Here is a 17,335-nt window from a genome sequence, read left to right as displayed (position 1 = left end):
CAGAGGATAGGGGGCTGTAGGGGTTAGATCATATGGACACAGAGGACGTGGCTGTAGGGGTTAGATCATATGAACACAGGATAGGGGGCTGTAAGGGTTAGATCATATGAACACAGAGGATAGGAGGCTGTAGGAGTTAGATCATATGAACACAGAGGATAGGGGCTGTAGGGGTTAGATCATATGGACACAGAGGACGTGGCTGTAGGGGTTAGATCATATGAACACAGAGGATAGGGGGCTGTAAGGGTTAGATCATATGAACACAGAGGATAGGGGGCTATAAGGGTTAGATCATATGAACACAGAGGATAGGGGGCTGTAAGGGTTAGATCATATGAACACAGAGGACGTGGCTGTAGGGGTTAGATCATATGGACACAGAGGATAGGGGGCTGTAGGGGTTAGATCATATGAACACAGATAGGGGGCTGTAAGGGTTAGATCATATGAACACAGAGGATAGGGGGCTGTAAGGGTTAGATCATATGAACACAGAGGATAGGGGGCTGTAAGGGTTAGATCATATGGACACAGAGGATAGGGGGCTGTAAGGGTTAGATCATATGAACACAGAGGATAGGGGGCTGTAAAGGTTAGATCATATGAACACAGAGGATAGGGGGCTGTAAGGGTTAGATCATATGAACACAGAGGACGTGGCTGTAGGGGTTAGATCATATGAACACAGAGGATAGGGGGCTGTAAAGGTTAGATCATATGAACACAGAGGATAGGGGGCTGTAAGGGTTAGATCATATGAACACAGAGGACGTGGCTGTAGGGGTTTGATCATATGAACACAGACAATAGGGGGCTGTAAGGGTTAGATCATATGAACACAGAGGATAGGAGGCTGTAGGAGTTAGATCATATGAACACAGAGGATAGGGGCTGTAGGGGTTAGATCATATGGACACAGAGGACGTGGCTGTAGGGGTTAGATCATATGAACACAGAGGATAGGGGGCTGTAAGGGTTAGATCATATGAACTCAGAGGATAGGGGGCTGTAAGGGTTAGATCATATGAACACAGAGGATAGGGGGCTGTAAGGGTTAGATCATATGAACACAGAGGACGTGGCTGTAGGGGTTAGATCATATGGACACAGAGGATAGGGGGCTGTAGGGGTTAGATCATATGAACACAGATAGGGGGCTGTAAGGGTTAGATCATATGAACACAGAGGATAGGGGGCTGTAAGGGTTAGATCATATGAACACAGAGGATAGGGGGCTGTAAGGGTTAGATCATATGAACACAGAGGATAGGGGGCTGTAAGGGTTAGATCATATGAACACAGAGGACGTGGCTGTAGGGGTTAGATCATATGGACACAGAGGATAGGGGGCTGTAAGGGTTAGATCATATGGACACAGAGGATAGGGGGCTGTAAGGGTTAGATCATATGAACACAGAGGATAGGGGGCTGTAAGGGTTAGATCATATGAACACAGAGGACGTGGCTGTAGGGGTTAGATCATATGAACACAGAGGATAGGGGGCTGTAAGGGTTAGATCATATGGACACAGAGGACGTGGCTGTAAGGGTTAGATCATATGAACACAGAGGATAGGGTGCTGTAGGGGTTAGATCATATGGACACAGAGGACGTGGCTGTAGGGGTTAGATCATATGAACACAGAGGACGTGGCTGTAGGGGTTAGATCATATGGACACAGAGGATAGGGGGCTGTAAGGGTTAGATCATATGGACACAGAGGATAGGGGGCTGTAGGGGTTAGATCATATAGACACAGAGGATAAGGGACGGGACTGAGGGTGTTTATGGTTGAGAATGATACACTGATCCCAAAAGAGAAGGACGTGTCAGTGCAGGCTGTGAACCAAGAATACAGGAGGTTACTGCAACTCAACGGGTTGAGTATAACCATGTAGGCCTCATGCTGAGTGGATGAACGTAAGGGTCTTATTTGAGAGATGTGCAAAAAGAGAGTGACAGAAAGACTGTGGCCGATACAGAGAAAGCGAGAGAGAAACACACATTGATAGCCTATTGTGGCTGTCCTTTGCGATGCAGATAAATTCTCACCCTGATGGCAGATTAATCATTCAGACTGAGTCAGGAGTCAGAAGTGGAGAGACACTTTCAGCATGTCAACACAGTGAACTTTCCAGCACCTAAAGCATTTAGCTTTGCGCTACCATTATGTTACATTTTTTTTACATTTTAGTCATTTAGCAGACGCTCTTATCCAGAGCGACTTACAGTAGTGAATGCATACATTTCATACAATTTCATACATTTTTTTTTTTTTCCTGTGCTGGCCCCCCGTGGGAATCGAACCCACAACCCTGGTGTTGCAAACACCATGCTCTACCAACTGAGCTACAGGGAAGAATCAGCTACAATGTTGAATCAGCTACCTGTTTTTGAATCCTTTGCATACTAGTGAAATAGAAGGGAGAGCTCTCTGTGTGCTGCTTTTCTCTCTATATCTCATAGACCTGGGAATTCTTTCCAGCTAGGTTTCTTTCTAGCCTAGCACTGTTCTTATAAAGCCTTCCGTCTGGCAGTCAGGGCCTGTATTCATTAAGCTTCTCACATAAAACCTTCCTTCCTTCCTTGTCTGTCTTTGTAGCGCTAGCTCTTTTCTTATAGAGCTTTTCTTCCCTTCAGGTTTCTGATTCTGAATGCTTGTGTAATTACCATCACCATTTTGTCTCCTCATATCTTTCTGTGACCAATGACCCGTTAAAGGGCACTGGATGGATGATATACAGCCATTTTAATTGAAAGCAGTGCTCAGTATGGCTCAGTTGATAGAGCATGGCACTTGTAATACCAGGGTTGTGGGTTTGATTCCCACAAGGAGCCAGTATGAAAAAAGTATGAAAATGGATAAGAGTGTGTGCTAAATGACTAAACTCTAAATGTATTAGCTGTTGTACATATGGCTGCATTTGATAGTGCTGCCGTTACCTGTCGTGGTGGTAATTACGGATGTGTAATTAACTTTGATGAAAGGTTTGTCTGGTTAGTGGGTAGTTAAGGGGGAGGAAGGAAAGGCAGCAGGAGAAGAGAAGGTAAAGGGATTTATGCTATTCATTTCTGTTCAAATATTTTACTGGTTACAGGATCCTAGGCGTTTGACGCTAGTTCCTATTTCACAGTAAGGCTGTTTTTAAGCCAGGGGGAAGGCCGATGACATCACGACTTCCCATCAAACCCTACTCCTTGCAGTTTGCAGTTGTGTCACAAAACACTTTTTTGCGCAGTGGTGTCTAAAAACACTCTTTTGCTGAAAATATATTTTTGTTACCCTTTAGTGTGTGTACTTTACTGTATTTATACTGGGTGAGGCTAAGGCTTAAGAGGATGTGAATGATACTGAATGGGCGTTAACAAAGAAGAAAAAGGCAATTTTCTTCTACTTGTCTCCTAAGTGGGATAACACGTTTATCAACTGCAGCATAACTTTCCCATGTTTCCTCCAACTACAGTGATATACAAATTTGAAGCGCTGAGGCTGTACTTTTATAAAAAGTTTAAAAAAAGAAATAAATCTGGTCACATACAGTGCCATCTAAAAGTATTTACACTCCTTGACTTTTCCCACATTTTGATGTTACATCCGGCATTTAAAATTGATTAAATTTAGATTTTTTGGTCACTGGCCTACACAAAATACCCCATCATTTCAAAGTGGAATTATGTTTTTTGAAATGTTTACAAATTAATAAAAATGAAAAGCTTAAATGTCTTGAGTCAATAAGTATTAGACCCCTTTGTTATGGCAAGCCTAAATGCATTCAGGAGTAAACATTTGCTTAATAAGTCACATAATAAGTTGCAAGGACACACTCTGTGTAATACTAGTGTTTTACATGATTTTTGAATGATTACTTCATCTCTGTGCCCCACACATACATTTATCTGTAAGGTCCCTCAGTCAAGCAGTGAATTTCAAACACAGATTCAATCACAAAGACCAGGGAGGTTTTCCAATGCCTCGCAAAGAACGGCGCCTATTGGTAGATGGATAAAAATAGAAAAACAGACATTGAATATCCCTTTGAGCATGGTGAAGTTATTAATTACACTTTGGATGGTGTATCAATACACCCAGTCACTACAGAGATACAGGCGTCCTTCCTAACTCAGTTGCCGGAGAGTAAGGAAACCACTGAGGGATTTCACCACAAGGCTAATGGTGACTTTAAAACAGTTACAGAGTTTAATGGCTGTGATATGAGAAAACTGACGATGGATCAACAACATTGTAGATACTCCACAATACTAAACTAATTGACAGAGTGAAAAGGAAGGAAGCCTGAATACAAAGTGTTATGTTTGGGGCAAATCCAACTCAACACATTACTGAGTACCACTCTCCATATTTTCAAGCATAGCGGTGGCTGCATCATGTTATGGGTATGCTTTTCATTGTTAAGGACTGGGGAGTTTTTCAGGATAAAAAGAAACAGATTGGAGCTAAGCACAGGCAAAATCCTAGATGAAAACCTAGTTTAGTCTGCTATCCATCAGACTTTGGGAGAAGAATTCACCTTTCAACAGGATAATAACCTAAAACACAAGGCCAAATCTACACTGGAGTTGTTTACCAAGAAAACAGTGAATGTTCCTGAGTGGCCGAGTTACAGTTTTGACTTAAATCTACTTGAAAATATATGGCAAGACCTGAAAAAAGTTATCTAGCAATGATCAACAACCAATTTGACAGAGCTTGAAGAATTTTTTAAATAATAATGGGAAAATGTTGAGCCAACTCCCCGTGCTTACAGTGGGGAGCGAGTGACCAAGCAAGCACCGTGTTATGCGGTGATGCGCACTGTGTCGCCAGTGCGCAATCACAGCCCGGTGCACTCGGTGCAAGCTCCTCACTGTTGCTGTTCTAGAGTTGGCCGGCTGCCAGGAAGAAGTGTGCCAGCTCAGCATATCTGGTCTCCAGTGCGTCTCTACGGCCCAGGTACCTGCTCTACGCACGGTACCCCCCGTTCACCAGCGCAGCACAGTCCATCCTGTACCAGCGCCCCGCCCTTGCTGGGCTACAGTGACCATCCAGCCAGGACGGGGTGTGCTAGCCCTGAGCTCCAGACCTCCGGTGCGCCTCCACGGCCCAGTGTGCCCTGTGCCTGCTCTGCGCACCCAGTCTCCTATGCGTCTCCCCAGTCCGGTGAGACCGGTTCCAGCTCTACGTAGGAGGCCTCCTGCAACGCTCCCCAGTCCGGCGCCTCCAGCGACGCTCCCCAGTCCGGAGCCTCCAGCGACGCTCCCCAATCCGGAGCCTCCAGCGACGGTCCCCAGTCCGGAGCCTCCAGCGACGGTCCCCAGTCCGGAGCCTCCAGCGACGGTCCCCAGTCCGGAGCCTCCAGCGACGGTCCCCAGTCCGGAGCCAGCGTCACTGGAGGCTCCGGACTGGGGAGCGTCGCTGGAGGCTCCGGGAGGCTGGAGGCTCTGGACTGGAGGGCGTCGATATGTTTCTATTAACTTGTCCAGTGATTTTTTTTTTTTGTAGACATTTTTAAATTTGCGTAGAATATAGATGCAACAATTCCCTTTAACAATCTTGTGTCGATAAAAACAGCTGGACATATTGATGTAACACTTAAAAATAGAAAAAATTACACCTACAGTGTTGAATAAAAATGAGGTGGTTGAAGTGTTTCCATTAACCATTTGTGACCGACCTCCTTGATTCAGTCTTATGTAGCAACATTTGAAAGTGTGTTTTTTTTACATTGGATAAAAGCAGAGACAGAGAGCTACAAAATGGTATATCATACACTGTATTTGAAGAACAATGGGACAGTAATTCTGCTTTGAAAGTTGATAAACTTGTAACCTCACTTTTTGAGAAAATGGCCTTTGAATGTTTTGGTACCAACTGGGTAGCTCTTCTTTGTCTACACCCATTCAGCATCGTTCACACCCTCTTAAGCTTTAGCCCGACCCATCTCTTTAAGGGTCGCTAGTTAACAGTACACTTTAACTTTAAATGAAAGCGACTTTCTGTCAAAATTTGAAACCTTTAATATCTGAAAATGTAGCTAGCTAGACTATCTTACCCTTGCTCTGAAATCGGAGTAGATAGCTAGAGCAAATTTACCAGCTACGTCTAGCAACAGTTGTCGCATTGACATTCTATTGAAATGGATACTTGCATAGTGGAGTCTTTTGTTATGATATGTAGGTAGCTAGCTACAATGAAATGAAAACAACTTAGTCAAAATTAGAGCCGTGTAATATATGAAAATGTAGCTAGCTACATTATCTTACCCGTATACATCATGGTTTGACGCTTCTCCCTGTCACGGATGCCATGGTTTCCCTTAGTTTGAAGAAGTAATCCTTAGACAGGTTTTTTCTCCATCTCCTTAGCTATCATACTCTAATTACACTGATTTCAAAACTCGGTCGTCCAGAAAGTAGAGAGCAACACTTATGCAGTTCTACTAAGCAATATATTTTTTCAAAAGCAGCGTTAGAAAGGATTACCTACACATACTAACCAGCTCAAATAGTCAGAAGTGTGCTATATGGCCGACCAATCCGAACTCATCTCTCGGGATGTCCAGCCCACTCATTATCTCAGCCAATCATGGCTAGCGAGAAGGTTGCTCACTTTTTCTGTGGCTAAACCAACTAGGCTCGTAATTTAACAATTGTATTCATATTTACAGATGGCATACAAGTTTGTTATTAAGGCACATGGAAGTTCACTTGTTCCAGAAGGCATTTCTGTCAAAAAAACATATTTTGATTAAAAAAAAGATTACATTCAAATGGCTCTCATGTGAAGTAATGACCGCGACATTCGCCTAGTTTCCTGAAACAGGTCACATTTAGGTAAATTACGCATTAATAAATTGGCGACAGGCTGTATGTCCTCCCACATAGCTGTTTAATTTCTCTGGTAGCGCATGAAAGCCAGCATGGATAGAAATGCAGGAATTTACTCATATTTGCCATATTCTAATAATTATCATGTGCCAACGTATCACCACGGTCCGTGCCATGGTGAAATTTGCTCTTCTGTAGATCTGAAATAATAACATCCAGCCAACCAGAAAACAAGGCAAAGCAATTTAGGCATTCTAGACAGTCAAGAAAATAATTTTCCTGCAAATAAACATAATTTCTATATAAAAAAAGTGTTTTTTTCAAGCAGAAGGCATTTAGAATAAAATGGCAACATCCCGCCCTATAGGCGGTAAATCGTTAGATTTGATTCAATTCCATCTTTGAAGAATGAAAACCATAGAAATTCAATGTATTTATACCTAATAAGCCATTGTCAACTTCCAGTCTGCTTAATTTGCTCACAGCTCACTGTCAATTGCCCACCATCACCCTATGTTTACATATTAGGCTATGGATTTCATGAAGAAAAATTATTTGTTTGAAAATGCAACTGGGGCCATCACATCATGTGCCCCGCATACCTTCAAAATTATTCGGCAATCATCATTTATTTGAAAAACACAATTTCCTTCATCATGTGTTCTAATAAGGAAAGTTAGACATAGAAAAATCCACCCCTGTCGAACGGATAAAAATATTGTCCATCTTTAGAACATTTATCATAGTGTGAAGTATTTTTCATTTGAAATAGACATGGTGTGTGCGTGCGTTTTTGTGTCCGTGTGTAAACATTTTGAGGAATAAGAGTTAAAAAGTAAAGAAACCTTCATAAAACCTGTTACCACTCACTCTTCTCTATGGCCGTGTCCCAATATTTGTATATAGTTTGGCTTACCCCTAACAAACTTTGATTTTCCATTCACAAGTCCACTATATGATTTGCTAAACATCACTAGCCTTCTATTTTCATATCACAGCACTCAATGGATATCAGCCATAGATATAGCCTAGTAGTCTTTCTTAGATTCACTTGAGAACAGAACTTCAGATAGTTATCTTCAATGTATGATTATTGTTTCCTTTCTCAGAAAAGGGGGGCTGCAATTTTTCCTGTGCACTTCTTGCTGCTCTGAGCTATAGACTGATGGAGCCTCCCCAACACAACGTCACTAATAAAAATAATGGCTTAGGGAGGGAATGGGTGGGCAATTCATTCCACCGTTGTCCCCATTGGACACAGAACAAAGAAACAAAGAACCCAGATAAAATAAAGCCTAAACAAACCATATGTTTGAATGTACAAGCTCTGAAGGGCCCTCGTGTGTGGGTGTGAGTGTGGGTGTGTGTGTGTGTGTCGGTGGGTGGGTGGGTGGGTGGGGATGAGTGCGTATTTGCTACATAGCTTCTGGCTTTGTATCTTGTAGCTTCACAATGCAAATACCTAGGGGACATAGTTGTGTATGAGGATTTAACTTCAAACTCACTCACCTCAAAGTCTTGACTTTATGCTGTAGCAGATCAGGGGGATAACTTTGTGAAGTGAGAGTATTTACAGACTCATTCAGTGTCTCATTGCAATGATAAACGGATTGGAAGTGTGTGTGTGTGTGTGTGTGTGTGTGTGTGTGTGTGTGTGTGTGTGTGTGTGTGTGTGTGTGTGTGTGTGTGTGTGTGTGTGTGTGTGTGTGTGTGTGTGTGTGAGAGTGAGTGAGTGAGTGAGTGAGTGAGTGAGTGAGTGAGTGAGTGAGTGAGTGAGTGAGTGAGTGAGTGAGTGAGTGAGTGAGTGAGTGAGTGAGTGAGTGAGTGAGTGAGTGAGTGAGTGAGTGAGTGAGTGAGTGAGTGAGTGAGTGAGTGAGTGAGTGAGTGAGTGAGTGAGTGAGTGAGTGAGTGAGTGAGTGAGTGAGTGAGTGAGTGACCGGTCTTCCTTCAGAAGTTGTCCTTTTTAGCATGGAACACTCAGCCCAGATAGGGCTGGCTGGGGTTCTGGCAGCATGGATTGAGATGCAGTAAGTGACACCATGGGGAAATTACCCCTGACCTCTGGCACACAGAAAGGAAGAGAGGAAGTGCAATATCAGTGGAATAAAGAGGAGAAAACTGCCTGCGGAAGCCTCACACTCTGGATAAAGCACACACACATACAATTCACTGAAGTGAATTAGGTAGGAAAGCATTACTTTTTCAAAGGACTGTTACAAAATCCCAAGACTCCTTATACTCTCTATCAAGCACTCAAGATTGTCATCTGATGAATGTTCAGTCTTTCCCACAAATAAACTGTATCTAAAAGCTTTGAGCCATTTACTGTTTGACAGTCAGTCAAATGGCATATTTGTCATTCAATGGAAAATGGTCAATTTCATCATACATTTTTCATGTTTGAGAATTGATAGATTGAATTGAGTCTGTAATACGCAGTAAGTATTTAAGTCATACAAGCGTGTTAACCCTCGCAGGGCTGCCGACCCAGATGGTATCTCTAGCCACGCCTTCAGAGCCCACATGTGCAGACCAGCTAGCTGTTGTGTTTTTTGACATTTTCTCTCTCTAGCTCCGGCTGTTATCCCCACCATCATCCTATGCCCAAGAAAGGGAAATTATCTGAACTGAATGACTACCGACCCGTAGCATTCACTTCCATCATCATGAAGTGCTTCAAGAGGCTAGTCAAATCCCACATCACCTCCTCTATCCCCGACACACTCAACCCTCTCCAATTCGCCTACCGCCCTGACAGATCCACGGACGATGCAATTGCCATTGCACTTCAGAGCCTGAACACTGCCCTCACCCACCTGGCCTACAGGAATGCATACAGTATGTGAGGATGCTGTTCGACTACAACTCGGCCTTCAATACTATAGTGTCCTCTAAGATCTTCACAAAGCTCAGCAAACCTGGAACTGAACTCCTCCCTCTGCAACTGGGTCCTGGACTTCCTGACGGGCCGCCCCCAGGTGGTGAAGGTAGGTAACACTGGGGTGAAGAAGGCACGGCAGCGACTCTTCAACCTCAGGAGGCTGAAGAAACTCGGCCTGTCCCTGAGGGCCCTTACAGTGTTCTACAGGAGCACCATCGATACCATACTGTCGGGCTGCATCACGGCCTGGTATGGGAACTCCACCACCGCTGACCGCAAGGCTCTACAGAGTTTGGTATGCTCAGCCGAATGCATCATTGGGTGCTCACTGCCTGCCCTCCAGCACACCTAAAATACCAGGTGTCGCAGGAAGGCCAAGCAGACCATCAAGGACCTCAGGCACCTGAGCCACGGCCTGTTCTCCCCACTTCCATCACTTAGACACGGGCTGTATAAGAGTATCATGGCAAAAACTATCAGACTGGCCGATAGCTTCTTAGCCTATTCTATTATTTTACCAGCTAGAAAAAAATGGACAGAAATTACTTCAGAAATGCAGGAAGAAGATAGATAGCTATAGCAAGGTTAACTTAGCAGCTGATTCTTCAACAAGAAACAACTGCGACAACAATGGTCCTAAGATCACAAAATAAACTTTTCCATTGAGCCAAATGCACAATTCACCCCTCCAAAGAAAGCATGGCTCTGGGGCTTCTCCGAAATGCCACCAGATCCACGATCAAATCCATAACCGAAGCGTCACATTTCAGTTTAGCCCGCACTCGGCAGACTCTATATAAAACTCTCCCAGAGGCTCAGAATGGACAATTTACCCCAACGTGCAGCCAAACAAACACCTTTAAAACTTGCTCTATACAGTAACAGTGACCTCCATCGTGGCCAAAACTACTCTTCCCATAGGCTTGATGCTGTCATGCTGTAGTATGACAGCATCAGCAGTTAGCTGCCATAAGGTCTCATGTGGCTCATTAAAACATGGTACTTGCAATGCCAGGGTTGTGGGTTTGATTCCCACAGGGGACCAGTACATAGAATGTACATTCACTACTGTAAATCGCTAAATGACTAAACTGTAACAGCTGGCAGACATGTTTACATTTGGTTAGTTGTATCAGTGTTATTTAGATGGAAGACGTGAGCTAAATGCACTATAGCTAGCAAAGGTTAGCATGGAGGTAGCAAGCTAGCTCTTTCACTTACCCGATTCACTTCCATTCTCACGATCTCTGCTGGTTCTGCTGGCTGTTTGAGATGCTTTAGAAGCCTTATTGATGGTAGAGAGGGCATCCACTTTGAGAAGCAAATTCTCACTGAAGCCCTCCTTCCATTGTTGATAGCTGTGGAAGTTCTCAGGGATAAAATCTGCCCCGTAGATTGACGAGTGAACGCCCAATGCGCCCGCCTGATTCTCATTCTCAAGTTTTTTATTCATCGTGTGACGCCGACCGTGGGGCATTGTGAGATTTTTTCCAAAGTTAGAGCTTATTTGGAGATCCTCAAACCCAACTTTTAGAACAACTTTATAACAATTGATTTAAGAGTTTGTATAGTAGCTGCAAGCATGTCATCCGATTTAGTTAGTCATTTGATATTGCCTGGCAGACAAGACAAGCAGCACAGTAATCCTCTAAGACCTTCAGATCACTCCTGTCTTGTTTACATATCCTGACAAACATGAACATGGTCCGCCCCTATGGTGATCACTGAGCTGCACTGAGCTGCACTGAAACACACTGCCAAGTCGTGAGCCTGGCACTGGTGATCACTGAACCACATTGCCATATTGTGAGCATGGCCGTTACATAAAGACCAGTGGGCTGCACTGCCTGTGGCCCCTGGCTGATGTTGTCATGCTCTTTTTCAAAGCAGTGAAGTGGTGGGATCGATAAATGGACCACCTGTTAGATCCCAGTCAGTACAGTGATTGATGAAGGAGCTACTTCCCCCACAGGAGGCCACGGGGATATCTGTTATAATAATGTATTAATGTGTCACCTCCTGTTACATTCATTATACGAAATTCGATATGAAATATGATATGAAATGTGATATGCAAGGCACAGCAGAAGGGTGGATGTGTGCGTGCATGCTTTCATATGCTCGCAGCTACTATAATTGTTCTTGCGATGTGATTTTTGTCTGTGTGTTGGTCTTGGTGTGAGCCTGTGCTTTACTTTGTGCTCAAAGTGAACAACAAGGTCTCATTAACATTGCATATATTTCTGCCTCACAACCAACTTGATTTACAACCAAAGTGTCTTATACTTATAAATGATAGTAGCAGGATGTTGTTTAATGGCTGTTGGTTCTCTCCTTGGCCCCGCAGACAGTTATAATACATGGGTAGTGTCGTGTCTGGACTATCATTAAATGTGAAGACTGTCATATTATCAAATCAATTCTCTATGTGAAATTATTATTACGTGATTAAACTAATCATGTAAACTTTAATTAACTAGGAAGTTGGGGCACCACGGGAAAATGTTTAGAGTCTCTATTTCCCAAATCGGCAATTCAGATATTTTCATATCTTATCGATTAGTCTTCTATTAATGTACCATTATTACCTCATCAGTTCTCATTACTGAACGTCGCAAACCCTTGGATATCTGCACGAACCCTAGCCTAAATGATGAATCAGTGATATACAAATTGGCCGAATTATTTATTTACTAACTAGCTAAATAATCACAGAAATAAATAACACACACACACAATAGTTCATACATTGAGTATTACATGTTATAAAGAACAAGTCCCTAGTGGACGAAACTGATATGATGGCTTGATAGACAAAGGAAAGGGGGTGTGGACCGCTCAAGAGCGGGAAACTCATAGCTGATAACTACACTCATAGAAATTGCTAATACCTTACGTGAACGACCGTTCATTCGAAAATGTACATATTTACGAGTGTATGTCTTGTTGTCTCTCTCTGTGGTCGCCGGTCCGTCTGCTGGAGAGTCAATCGACAGAAAGTCTCTAGTTGTGTTCATAATGGATACGTCAGGCGTACCCATGGTTGTCGCATAGATAGATGTTTTGGCGAATGTCGGTATTCTTGTCCTAGGCTTCATACATTTCCTGCTGCGGACTGGTAGTTCGACGATCTAGGATTTCTTACTTCTGTAGTGAATTGATAGTCTCAGAGTTGAACCATTCCAGCCGTGTAGCTACGCTGTATGTCTGGTCTTAGAAATTCAACAATTTGCAACCTTAGCTTACACCGTGGTTTGCGTGATCTGGTGTGAATTGCGTCACGGGGGCTTTTATACTTGGGTAGAAAAGGGCCATCTCATCATGTTTGTGCCCATCTGGGCGTGGCTACTGACTGTGCATAAGTTACCATAAAACAATCAATTCTCATTTAGAAGACTAAATCACATTGTTATCTTTTCAAAAGTATTCTTATACTTATCCATTCATCTTATACAACCTTCAGATGTAAACCAGACAGCTGGGAAATGTACACATTAAGAGATATAGTTATATGTGTTTCCAGTCCTTCATGAGATCTCCAAATGAAACAAACTCGACATGACTGTCCCTTAAGTGTCCACGGACCATTCTCACATTCTCAAAAATATAAATATTGTTTAATTCTCCAATTTTGGGGATTAGTAGTTTTGGGAATAATAATTTATTTGTTCTCCATAGGCTCTCTCCCTCCATACTCCATGGCAGCGAAGAGAGGGGGTTTCTAGCAGGATTGTATGACCGTTGTAAAACCTGATGTGAGAGAGGGGGAGGGGGGCACCATATACACCCCAAAAGTGCCACGTCGTGACAGTAGCATGGGATCACAACAGAGTATTAATTCATGGACAACGTGGGGGCACAACATAGAATGAATGTCACACAGACACATGATGTCCCGTCCTGGCCAGTATATAAGGTTAATTGTTTTGTAGTTTGGTCAGGGCGTGACAGAGGGTATTTGTTTTATGTGGTTCAGGGTGGTGTGTTTGGTTAAGGGGTGTTTGATTTAGTATTTCCGGGGTTTTGGTTTATAGTCTGTTTATGTATTTCTATGTCTAGTCTGGTGAGTGTGTTTCTATGTTGGTTAATTGGGGTTGGGACTCTCAGTTGAAGGCAGGTGTTGTCTATCTGCCTTTGATTGAGAGTCCCATATATAAGGGTGTGTTTGTGATTTGTGGGTGATTGTTCTGTGTTGAGCTTAGGCTTTGCCAGACTGTTTGTTGTCGTTCGTTCGTTCGTTTCTAGTGGTTTTGTTATTTTTGTATTCAGTTGTTTTTTGAAAATAAATAATCATTTAAAATGAGCATACACGTACCTGCTGCGTATTGGTCCTCTTTCACTGAAGACAATCGTGACAGAATCACCCACCACTCAAGGACCAAGCAGCAGAGGAAGGAGCAGACGGCGTTCGAGTTGGACTGGCGGGAGAAGTGGACTTGGGAAGAAATTCTGGACGGGGCCGGACCTTGGCATCAGGCTGGGGATTATCAGCGCCCGCAGTGGGAAATTGAGGCAGCCAAGGCAGAGAGGCGATGGTACGAGGCCAGAGACGCGCTGAGGGAGAAGCACGAGAGGCACCCCCAATAATTTTTTTGGGGGGGGCACACGGGTAGTTTGGCTAGGCGAAGGAAGAGCTGGAAGCCAGCTACCCGTGGTTATATGGAGGAGCGTATGAGGTGGGGAGCGCCATGTTTTGCTGAGAAGCGCACTATCTCACCCATACGCACGCACAGTCCGGTGCGAGTTATTCCAGCCCCTCACAGGTGCCGTGCTAGAGCGGGCATCCAGCCTGGTAGGAGGATGCCTGCGCAGCGCATCTGGTCGCCGGTACGCCTCCGAGGACCAGGCTACCCAACTCCCGCTCTACGCACGGCTACCATCAGGCCCCTGCACAGCCCAGTCTGCCCTGTACGAGCACTCCGCTCGTACAGGGCTACTAGTTCCATCCAGCCAAGGCGGGTTGTGCAGGAGGTAAGATCTAGACCGGCTGTGCGCCTCCATAGCCCTGGGTTTCCAGCTCCTGTCTCTCGTGCGGACCCGGAAGTGCGTCCACCCAGTCTGACTCGTCCTGTTCCCGCTCCCCGCACTAAACGGCAAGTGCGTAAACCCAGCCTCGCCAGTCAACAGTCGTCGGAGCTGCCCGCCAGTCAACAGTCGTCGGAGCTGCCCGCCAGTCAACAGTCGTCGGAGCTGCCCGCCAGTCAACAGTCGTCGGAGCTGCCCGCCAGTCAACAGTCGTCGGAGCTGCCCATCAGTCAACAGTCGCCGGAGTGGTCAGACTGCGCTGAACTGCCGGAGTGGCCAGACTGCGCTGAACTGCCGGAGTGGCCAGACTGCGCTGAACTGCCGGAGTGGCCAGACTGCGCTGAACTGCCGGAGTGGCCAGACTGCGCTGAACTGCCGGAGTGGCCAGACTGCCCTGAACTGCCGGAGTGGCCAGACTGCCCTGAACTGCCGGAGTGGCCAGACTGCCCTGAACTGCCGGAGTGGCCAGACTGCCCTGAACTGCCGGAGTGGCCAGACTGCCCTGAACTGCCGGAGTGGCCAGACTGCCCTGAACTGCCGGAGTGGCCAGACTGCCCTGAACTGCCGGAGTGGCCAGACTGCCCTGAACTGCCGGAGTGGCCAGACTGCCCTGAACTGCCGGAGTGGCCAGACTGCCCTGAACTGCCGGAGTGGCCAGACTGCCCAGACTGTCCCGAGTTGCCAGACTGCCCAGACTGTCCCGAGTTGCCAGACTGCCCAGACTGTCCCGAGTTGCCAGACTGCCCAGACTGTCCCGAGCTGCCAGACTGCCCAGACAGCCTGGAACGGCCTGAGCCGGAGCCACCTCCAAAAATAGGTGGGTTGGGGAGGGGGGGTGTAGCACAGTGCCGTCGTTGACGGTAGCCACCCTCCCTTCCCTCCCTTTAGTAAGGGGGAATTTTTCTTTTGGGTATTGTTTAGGGGGATTTTTTTTGGGTTAAGGTGCTTCCGGGGTAGCACCTTTAAGGGGGGGGTACTGTCACGTCCTGGCCAGTATATAAGGTTAATTGTTTTGTAGTTTGGTCAGGGCGTGACAGAGGGTATTTGTTTTATGTGGTTCAGGGTGGTGTGTTTGGTTAAGGGGTGTTTGATTTAGTATTTCCGGGGTTTTGGTTTATAGTCTGTTTATGTATTTCTATGTCTAGTCTGGTGAGTGTGTTTCTATGTTGGTTAATTGGGGTTGGGACTCTCAGTTGAAGGCAGGTGTTGTCTATCTGCCTTTGATTGAGAGTCCCATATATAAGGGTGTGTTTGTGTTTGTGATTTGTGGGTGATTGTTCTGTGTTGAGCTTAGGCTTTGCCAGACTGTTTGTTGTCGTTCGTTCGTTCGTTTCTAGTGGTTTTGTTATTTTTGTATTCAGTTGTTTTTTGAAAATAAATAATCATTTAAAATGAGCATACACGTACCTGCTGCGTATTGGTCCTCTTTCACTGAAGACAATTGTGACACATGAGAAGTGATGAATATTGTTGCACTGCTTACACTCAACGTTATCCCACCAATAACTTAACCTGACTTCAACTTGTCCCTGAGTCGGTGTCCTTTTATGCCCTTTATTGCTATATTTGTTGTGTTATACAGTGCATTCCTTTTTCCACAGGGAAGGGGTATGAAATGAATGTTTTACTTCATCAATCTACACACAATACCCCAAAATGACAAAGCGAAAACAGGTTTGTAGAAAAAATAGAAATACCTTATTTACATAAGTATTCAAACCCTTTGCTATGAGGCTCGAAATTGAGCCCAGGTTCATCCTGTTTCCATTAATCATCCTTCAGATGTTTCTACAACTTGATTGGAGAACTCCGCTGACTCGGTATCGTTATCGGTACCCCCTGTATATAGCCTCGTTATTGATCATTTGTTGTATTATTTTTTACTTTAGTTTATTTGGTAAATCTTTTCTTAACTCTTCTTGAACTGCACTGTTGGTTAAGGGCTTGTAAGTAAGCATTTCACGGTAAGGTCTACACTTGTTGTATTTGGCACATGTGACAAATACAGTTTGATTTGAGTCCACCTGTGGTAAATTCAATTCATTGGACTTGATTTGGAAAGGCACACACCAGTCTATATACGTCCCACATGTCAGAGCAAAAACCAAGCCATGAGGTCGAAGGAATTGTCTGTAGAGCTCCAAGACAGGATTTTGTCGAGGCACAGATCTGGGGAGAGTACCAAAACATTTCTGCAACATTGAAGGTCCCCAAGAACACAGTGGCCTTCATCATTCTTAAATGGAAGAAGTTTGTAACCACCAAGACTCTTCCTAGAGCGGGCTGCCGAGCCAAACTGAGCAATTGGGGGAGACGGGCCTTGGTCAGAGAGGTGACCAAGATCCCGATGGTCACTCTGATAAAGATCCACGGTTCCTCTGTGGAGAGGAACACGGTTCCTCTGTTCCTTCCAGGACAACCATCTCTGCAGCACTCCACCAATCAGGCCTTTATGGTAGAGTGGCCAGGCGAAAGCCACTCCTCAGTAAAGGGCACATGTGTAAATATTTGTATGAACATAACAAGATTCAACAACTGAGACATAAACTGAACAAGTTCCACAGACATGTGACTAACAGAAATGGAATAATGTGTCCCTG

General features: G+C 44.8%; 1 protein-coding gene across 1 annotated transcript in view; it reads left to right on the top strand.

Moving 5' to 3' along the window:
* LOC115150327 (receptor-type tyrosine-protein phosphatase gamma) overlaps positions 1-17,335 on the top strand; it is a 256,267-nt gene that overhangs the window by 144,833 nt on the left and 94,099 nt on the right. The window lies entirely within an intron of this gene.

Source organism: Salmo trutta, chromosome 16, assembly GCF_901001165.1.
Source record: "Salmo trutta chromosome 16, fSalTru1.1, whole genome shotgun sequence".
In the NCBI taxonomy this organism is placed as follows: Eukaryota; Metazoa; Chordata; class Actinopteri; order Salmoniformes; family Salmonidae; genus Salmo; species Salmo trutta.
The sequence above is the reverse complement of the archived record's forward strand: the minus strand, read 5'-3'. Positions and strand labels throughout refer to the sequence as shown.